Genomic DNA, 10,299 nt, shown 5'->3' with positions numbered 1-10,299 from the left:
CATTCAATTGTTGTGTCGATGTGGTCAGACGACAGAAGTAAGTAGAGACCATTGTTGGTTAACTTCTCACACAACAGATAAATGACACTTAGACAACGAAAGTAATACTATACTGTTGTTGGTTAACTCATCATACAACAGAAAAATATGGAACCTGTTGTGTGAGTACTAATGAGACAACAAAATTTTATAGGGACCGTTGTGTGATTTAGCATTAGGCAACTGATACCTATTTGTTCTGTTATGTGAGTAAGAATGAGACAACAAAATTTTATAAGGACCGTTGTGTGATTTAACATTGGACAACTGATATCTATTTGTTCTATTGTGCGAGTATTAATGAGACAACAAAATTTTATAGGTATCGTTGTGTGATTAAAATTAATTTGTTGTGTGATACGATATATGTGTATTCATACTACGTAATATAATTGATTGTTATTTAATTATATTTGGTTCTTTACCTGAAATATTTGCACAAAAATAATGCACAATATATTTGCACAAAAATAATGCACAATAGCATTCATGTATCCATCCATACCATAAAACCAAAAAGAAGACATTCTAACTAGCTTGATGGTTGCTGCATCCTAGCTAATTACAATGAAAGATAGCAAAAGCTGATACGATATCATTATTCCAAAAAATACACATGCTGCCACTATTGCATTCAAGTGCCTTCTTCCCACTCGCTAGCACTAATGCAGCTGCACCATCACTGTCCAAGAGAACAACAGAACCCCTCACGCACTGTTAAAAATATGAGACCAATATGAGAAGTACCCAAGAAGAGACACACACACACAGATAGCATTATGATAGAAGCATTGCTAGCAATAACTAACCCCCATAATATAAAGTAAAAAATAAAAGAGATACTCAAATGATGAAAAGCAAATAAGTAACCCCCTATAAACACATATATATCGGAAAACTATAGACACACATATATAGAATCTAATCTAGAGGGGGAGAATGAGGCTAGCAAGGTTAACCTAATTAATAAACCTATATCCCTCAATATATGCATAATGCTAGTTCTGCATAAGTTTCATCTAAAAATATTTATATAAAAACTGAGTAAGCAAAAATATTTTAGAAAATTGTAATTAATTTGTTTGATGAAATGTGTCAATAAACATAACCCAAACAGATCCCAATTTTGTTCATAAATGGCTCTGTAGCAAACAAAGAGAAGAAGCAACAGTTTAACTTAAAAGTCCAAAGATAACACAACCATTCTTAGAAGAATCAGCTCTCGTCATTCCAAAACCATTCATGTATGAAAATATCTTCAAGACTGCTTTCCAGCTTTATTTCATTTAGTTCCACCATAGTTAGTACTGTATGCTCACTTCCGTGTTCTTATGCAAGCCAAAAACAAAACAGTTAGCCTAACAAGTACTGAATGGTATCATTGTTTCCAACAGTTAGCCTAAGCATTACAGTAGCAGAACAATGAGCATATAGAAGTACCCTGATATGCAGAAGTAGCAGAACAATGAAAAAACAATTGGCCGTTACATACGTTGCATCATAGAAACATCAAGTCAAGCTCCTGATACGCAAAAGAATAAATCAATTATGTGAAATTTCATGAACAAAATATTAAAAGCATACTTGGTCACAGGTCTTAAACAAATTAGAAATTATACAAGCAAAAGTACTGGCATGACAGATAATATCTCAAACAAATCTTACCTTGTAAAAGTTCACAAGAGTCTTTGCATCATTTTCACATTCTCTCCTTTCCAACTACTGCAAAAGGAAAAACAAAATGTATCAATATAATTCCTATACGATGGCAATATATGCACATAAACATGCAACACTCTTTTCATGAACAGATAGGAACAAAGTGAATAAGGCCTAACAGTTGTTAAATAGGTATACTGCACATTTTCATCTATCTGCAAAACCTAGAAAAATTCAAAGAGAAAAAAAAAAAAGAATACCCAGAAAACCTGAGATGACAAAGATCGATGATAAAGAAGCTAGCATACCTTTGTTGAACAGTAAACGAGATGATGAGCAGCCAAGACGAATGCCTAAAAGCAACAAGCATTACCAAAACGCAGTGCCAAGATGAACAACCACAAACACCGATTCACAAAATCCAAAGATTGAAGAAGTCCAAAATTTCAAGAATCAATAAATCCCTAAATTCCAATGCTTCAAAGAAGTAATTAAACCCATTTTAGAAAAGACCCACACCAAATTCATGAAGAAACGAAAGAATCTGAGGTCTACCTCAATGATGGACTCGGCGCCGGTGAAGAGGAATCCAACGAAAAGAAGCAAGCCTACTGTGCTCTCTGCTGAACATATCGAGTGCCTGAAACAACGAAAAGAAGATGGTGTAGGCAGTATATCTGCTTTAGCAGTAAACTTGTCATATCTCAGGCATTACCTGATACTCATAAGCCCCAGGAGCCTCAGTGCTTCCAGCTAAGAATGTGTCCAAGGGTTAAAGCCTTGACAATGTGTCCAGAATTGGAAATTCCACCATCATTTCATGACCTCCTTGGTTCCTCTAGATAGACACTCATCTGCAAGATGCATCCAAATTTGGTCAATTTGGAAAACTACGCAAGTCCAACAAGGCAGAACATACCAGCAACTAAAACAATAACAATAATAATAATAATAATAATAATAATAATAATAAAAAATAAAAAAAAAAAAAAAAAAAAAAAAAAAAAAAAAAAATAATAATAATAATAATAATAATAATAATAATAATAATAATAATAATAATAATAATAAAATAATAATAATAATAATAATAATAATAATAATAATAATAATAATAATAATATAATAATAATAATAATAATAATAATAATAATAATAATAATAATAATAATAATAATAATAATAATAATAATAATAATAATAATATAATAATAATAATAATAATAATAATAATAATAATAATAATAATATAATAATAATAATAATAATAATAATAATAATAATAATAATAATAATAATAATAATAATAATAATAATAATATAATAATAATAATAATAATAATAATAATAATAATAATAATAATAATAAATAATAATAATAATAATAATAATAATAATAATAATAATAATAATAATAATAATAATAATAAAATAATAATAAAATAATAATAATAATAATAAAAAAAAAAAATAATAATAATAATAATAATAATAATAATAATAATAATAATAATAATAATAATAATAATAATAATATAATAATAATAATAATAATAATAATAATAAAATAATAATAATAATAATAATAATAATAATAATAATAATAAAATAATAATAATAATAATAATAATAATAATAATAATAATAATAATAATAATAATAATAATAATAATAATAATAATAATAATAATAATAATAATAATAATAATAATAATAATAATAATAATATAATAATAATAATAATAATAATAATAATAATAATAATAATAATAATAATAATAATAATAATAATAATAATAATAATAATAATATAATAATAATAATAATAATAATAATAATAATAATAATAATAATAATAATAATAATAATAATAATAATAATAATAATATAATAATAATAATAATAATAATAATAATAATAATAATAATAAATAATAATAATAATAATAATAATAATAATAATAATATAATAATAATAATAATAATAATAATAATAATAATATAATAATAATAATAATAATAATAATAATAATAATAATAAAATAATAATAATAATAATAATAATAATAATAATAATAATAATAATAATAATATAATAATAATAATAATAATAATAATAATAATAATAATAATAATAATAATAATAATAATAATAATAATAATAATAATAATAATAATAATAATAATAATAAAAAAATAATAATAATAATAATAAAATAATAATAATAATAATAAAATAAAATAATAATAATAATAAAAAAATAATAATAATAATAATAATAATAATAATAATAATAATAATAATAATAATAATAATAATAATAAAATAATAATAATAATAATAATAATATAATAATAATAATAATAATAATAATAATAATAATAATAATAATAATAATAATAATAATAATAATAAAAAAATTAAAATAACCCTCTCTCTCTCTCTCTCTCTCACACACACACACACACACACACACACACACACTGTCACATTGGTATAAATTACTTCAATTTGTAGTTCTATACAAATGGATCTACTGCATGTATAGCACAAAAACACACTGACAACAGAGAAACCAAAAAAAGGAAAGAAAAAATAAATATAGCAATTATTGGTAAAAGTAACAAACCTCACTATAAACACATACTGCTTTATTGTAGCAAGGAACTCCTTGACTCCTCCGTTGTAGAAGTACAAAGGGGAAATCGGAAGTCCTGTAAGACTTCATTTCAGACCATAAATAGAAATAGAAACAAACATAGAAGAGTACATAGGTTCAGATAGAAGCCAAAATAGATCAATTAGCAGAACATAGGTACCTAGCAGAAGAAATACTAAATTGATGATGAACTTAATAGAGTATGTTTAGTGAAAGTGAAGCTAAAACTAAGTGGAATAAGAAACAACCAATGGTTCCTATACACTTAATATCTTTCTTTATTTCATTCTTAGCATAGCTAGTCACTTTCTTATAGGGTATGCCCAAGGTACTGTTTTTATAGTGTTCATTGTATCTGAAATGAATCACTAATAACAGACTTGATAAGGCTATGGAATCTTGGGCTAGAGCATGAGTTCGTTTCTTCTACTTAGCAGACCTACTCCCAACTTGGTAATATGGTCTAAGAACCCCTTATAGTATAAAAAATTCTATCTACACCACCACAACCAAAAACCAAATTCAACAAAATTAATACAGTAACAAACAAAAAGAACTCAAACTAAACAATTAACCAATTCCAAAGCTCCAGAACCTTTCTCAAAAACCCTAGCTTTCGAGTTTTGCCCTTTGTACGAAATCCACATCTACAATTTACACCAAAACCAAATACATAAACAAAACTCTTCAAAAACAATAACAATTTCATATCCAAATGATCATAATCGAACAATTCATACCATGAACAGAGCAGTATATCTGCTTTAGCAGTAAACCTGTCATATCTCAGGCATTACCTGATACTCATAAGCCCCAGGAGCCTCAGTGCTTCCAGCTAAGAAGCTTCCCATCATGACAGTAGAAGCCCCAAGGGTTAAAGCCTTGACAATGTGTCCAGAATTGGAAATTCGACCATCAGCAATGACAGGCACACCACTTTGTGAAGCAACAGATGCAACCTTGTAAACCGCAGTTGCCTGAAACATATTGCCAACATAAAAAAAACCTTCAGTACAAGAAGGCATAGCTATCACACGATCCACACTTCTTCACAAGTTAAGAATGGAATTATAGTGCTATAAATTACACACTGCAGGGTTTCAAACCTTTGGTTAAGTTCTATGCTGGCATAAATATCATAACAAGAGAGTAAAGCAAGCACCAATGAGCGAAAATGCCATTAATTCGACAAGTCCTCGGTCCAATGTTCATCCACTAATAATCTAAACAGTCTAATCAAACTCTACACATCTCAAAACCAATACTGGAACAAAAAGAATGCATCTTTATACCTGTCCCCTGCCGACTGCGCAAACCTCTTGAGTAGTACAAATGGAGCCAGACCCCATCCCAACCCTCAACCCATCAACACCAGCCTGAATCAAATTATGTGCCTGACTCACAGTCACCACATTCCCACCAACCACATCCAAATCTGAGTACATTTTCTTGATGTACTTGATCATCTCAATCTGATAAATGGAGTTCCCTGTGAGCTATCCAAAACCACCACATCAATCCCAGCCTTCACCAACTCCTCCAATCTCTCCTTATCCGACTCCCTCGTCCCTATCGCCGCCCCGACCTTCCACGACCCGACCCCCAACTTTGGGTACCCCTTGTTCCGCTCCACGTCCTCCTTCCCCACAACGTCGACAACCTCGTCGTCCCTCACCATCGCCGCCACGTCACGGCCTTTCTCCGCCATGAACTCCTCAATCTTCCCCAAATCGGAGCTCCAAGGCAAAACCATGTCCTTACAGCTGACCATGTAATCGTAAATCTTGACCTCCTTGTCCGCCAGCTTCACCCAATCGCGGCTCGCCATGTAGCCCAAAAGCTTGGAGTTGGGGGCGCCAGACTCGGTGACGAGGACGTAGGGATTGGCGCCGTGGTTGAAAACGTCGTCGTTGTGGATGCGGTCTCCTCGGGACATGAAGACGGGGGCAGAAAGGAGGGGGACGCGGCGGCCCTTGACGGATCTGACCATGGCGGCCTGGTCGGAGGAGGCGGCGTTGGAGTGGAGGATGCCGATGCCGCCGAGGGCGGCCATGGAGACGGCCATGTGGGACTCGGTGACCGTGTCCATGGGGGAAGAGACGCAGGATAAGAGTAGATCGAAGGAGAGCTAAAGAGAATTGGGGGTGGAGTTGGTGAATATGAGGAACAGTGACGAGAGAGAGGGTCGAGAGGGTCTGAGAGCTTTTGTTTTGTTTTCTTATTTCTTTTGGACACGATGTGGCATGACAATTAAACATAAAAAAATTCTCAAAGTCACTCCCACAACAGAAAGCTCACCATCCGTTGTATGAGTACACTACATAAAATCAAAATTTGGAAACATGGAGGGAAACATGCCGCCTACAACATTTTGGCTCAAAATGTTACCGCCTAAGTTCCTTCTTCACACAACAGAATAGCTTAAATCTGTTGTCTAATTTCTACAGCTTGCGACATTCAAGTAAGCTTCCTCAAAATTTGGCGCCTAGTTTTCAATCACACAACGGAAATTTTAAACACCATTGTGCCTAGTAGCCCAAATTTCAGATTTTAAGAGGCAACCAAGACTCCAGAGTGGAGGGAAATCTGCTGCTAAATTTTCTAAGACTCAAACAACGGAAAATACTTAATTCCGTTGTGCAATGTAGTTATGATAAAAAAAGTTATCATTTTGTTGACATTCACACAACAGAACATCACTAATACCGTTGTACAATAGACTTTACTTAAACACACAACAGATGATTTATGTTCCGTTGTGTGATTGGTGTTGTGTGATTAACTTTTTGTAGTAGTGCGGTGAGAGTTCTTGTGTGTTTGCTTAATTTGCCAAGAGTAATTGTTATTTGTTAAGACGCTGAGTTAAACAAGTAGTAATTAGTTCTAACGAGTGGTAAAAATCATGCTTTAATGATTAAATGATTCTGAAAATTAAGTGTTAAATTCTATGTGTAATGGTTAATTTGCACGTGTGAGTTGATTCGAGGGTTAGATAATACTAATAATTAAGAGAATTACGGAATTACGCTGAGTGTTTTCGAAAATTAGTAGTATTAGGCTTGTTAAGGACTTTTCCGATCCAAGCCTACATTAGAATGAATCAGATAAATGGATTGATCCGCTGAGGCTTTTCATTTGGGCTCTTATCTAGGCATTTAAGGTGGGCACATTTTTGTAGCATGTTGAAATGGATTTTCTGTTTTTACACTCAGTAATTTCCGAGTGGTAGTGATCTAGGTTACGGAAGTCGATCATTGTATATAGGTTTATTTATTTTTTATATATATATTTTAAGTAGATTAGGAACCAAATTTCAAAACCCCCATTTTATTCTTTTATTTGTTAATTGACCTTTTTGTATAGGTGTACCCTACAATCCTCGGACTGAACGATCCCTGCTTATCCTATACTGACAACTACATTTTGCAGGGTTAAATTGTGAGGTTATTTTAGCCGCACCTATTTTTCAGAAATTACTAAGTGTAAAAACAGAAAATTCATTTCAACATGCTACAAAAATGTGCCCATCTTAAATGCCTAAATAAGAGTCCAAATGAAAAGCCTCAGCGGATCAATCCATTTATCTAATTCGTTCTAATGTAGTCTTGGATCGGAAAAGTCCTTACCAAGCCCAATACTACTAATTTTCGAAAACACTTAGCGTAGTTCTCTTAATTAGTAGTATTATCTAACTCTGAATCAACTCACACGTGCAAATTAACCATTACACATAGAATTTAACACGTAATTTCCAGAATCATTTAATCATTAAAGCATGATTTTTACCACTCGTTAGAACTAATTATTACTTGTTTAACTCAGCATCTTAACAAATAACAATTACTCTTGGCAAATTAAGCAAACACACAAGAATTCTCACCGTTATTCTAGCATGCAAACTTATGAACCTAACTCTGAAAATTACCTAAACACATAAAAGGGCATAAGATTGTAACATGCATCATAAAAGAATTCTCGAAATTAACTCAATAATAAACTGAAAATCTCAAAAATATTAGTAAAAATATTTTGAAAATTTCATGTCTCCAATTACACAACTCGCAAATCCAAACACACAAAACTGAAACAAAAATTGTAAATAGAGTCATAGTTACACTTTGAAGCTTTTCTCAGCGGCTTGGCAACAAGGTGATGAACTCTTCTCTACTATGGTGGTGGAGCGTCCTTGACTCAGCGCCTTAGAGCTTTGTAGATTGATGGATGGATGGTGGTCACGGTCTTGTAGGTGATGGAAGTTTAAGGAGTGAATTGGGCAGAGTCTTGGAATAGTTTTTGGCAAGGAAGTGATAGGCAAGAAAGTGATCGGCTAGGAAGCGATAGGCTAGGAAGTGATCGGCCAGGAAGCGATGTCAATTCTGTTATGGACGTTGCCTATTTATAGGGGAGCATTGGTTGGCTTTTGTCGATCATACCCTTCATCATTGGACGGATGAGATTGCATCATAATTCCTTTAATTTCCCAACTGAAACATCTCCTTTATGACCTTAACTCCTCTCATAATGGGGCAATTCCTTTAATTTCCAAGCTAAAACGTCTTTCTCTTATTTATTCCCCAACTGAAAACGTCTTTCTCTTTATTTCCCTTCTTTATTGCTTGGTCAACCTGATTTAATAAATGGCACAAAATTAAATTCTTTTAGAGAAAATAAAAAGAATTAAAAGAATTTAATTTCAGAAAAATACTCCCATAAATTCTCTCTTAAGGCCCACAGAATGCATGACGGTGAGGAATCCTAATCCAACTAGGATTCTTCATGAATTTTGCGTTTTCTGCCTATTTCATGCCAAACACTCTACAAGACTCTTAAAATGACTCGATGACTCAAAACACGAAACTTAAGGGAGAAACAAGGCTAAAATGGGGCATATACTCATTAATATCGTTGCACATTGTGCTCCTATCAAGCACCATGACCAGCTGTTCTCACTCCGTGGTCTTCATCTTGGATGGTATGATCAAAATTACATTCACAGGTAAATTGGTTTGATCCTCCATCCATAGAAGATTGTCCATATTCATATTTTTCACCTCCACCACCTGTTCCGCTTCCACCCTCTCCACCTGTGATGCCCCGGAAATTCACATTTATTTTCCGAGGATTTTCCAAAATCTAAATTGTGGTTATTGGACAGTTTCGTGGCTCGTGGATGGACCGGAAGTGTTTCGGATGAATTTTTATTCGGAAAGTATGACTTTAGAGGGGGTTGCAAAGGTTGACTTTTTATTCGTTGGGATTCTCTAAAAACTTCCTTCACGAAAGTTGTAGAGCACGTCGATACGAGTTCGTGGACATGTGGAATGCGAGAATAGGAGTTCGTATGAGAAAGTTATGGCCATTGGAAGGAATTTCCATTTTGGTATAAATAGAAGTTTCCCGAAAGAGAAACTTACTATTTTCACTTATTTCCTTTTCTGGAAACCATCTCCTTTCTCTCTCTTCTCTCTCGGCTGCACTGTCAAAATCGAAGATATCCGGCTGACCCGACTTGAACCTGGACGATCCGACCAGACTTTTCCGGCGAACTGCGGCGGTCTCCGGCCACGAAACTTTCCATATTGGATCGTCTCCTCCGTCTGGTCGTCCCTGTGGTGTCCTCTAGCACCGATTCTTGGTGGTGGCGGCGCAGTTGGGCGATTTCGGACCCGGTCGGAAATCCTTGTTCCGATGTCGGCGAGGGTTCAAGTTTTCTTAGTTGAGCTCAGAGCAGCCTCCTTGATCGATCCTTAGTGGTTGTTTGGATCGATTCACGTGAAACTTGGTTCAACTCAGTCCGGATTACTGTTCAAGGCTTGTGAGGTAGTTTTCGACCCTTTATACTTGTTTTCTGACTTCGAGCTAGTTAGGAAAGTTCACAAGCATGCTTAGATGAAGAACTTTGATGTTGGGAGTTTTGTGAAATATTGAGTTTTGGCCGGCAA

General features: G+C 33.0%; 1 pseudogene; it reads right to left on the bottom strand.

Moving 5' to 3' along the window:
* Positions 1-2,156: 2,156 nt before the first annotated feature.
* Positions 2,157-9,935, bottom strand: LOC112194583 (annotated as a pseudogene).
* Positions 9,936-10,299: the final 364 nt, after the last annotated feature.

The sequence above is a fragment of the Rosa chinensis genome, chromosome 3 (assembly GCF_002994745.2).
Source record: "Rosa chinensis cultivar Old Blush chromosome 3, RchiOBHm-V2, whole genome shotgun sequence".
Classification (NCBI taxonomy): Eukaryota; Viridiplantae; Streptophyta; class Magnoliopsida; order Rosales; family Rosaceae; genus Rosa; species Rosa chinensis.
This window is presented reverse-complemented; position numbering and strand designations above follow the sequence as displayed.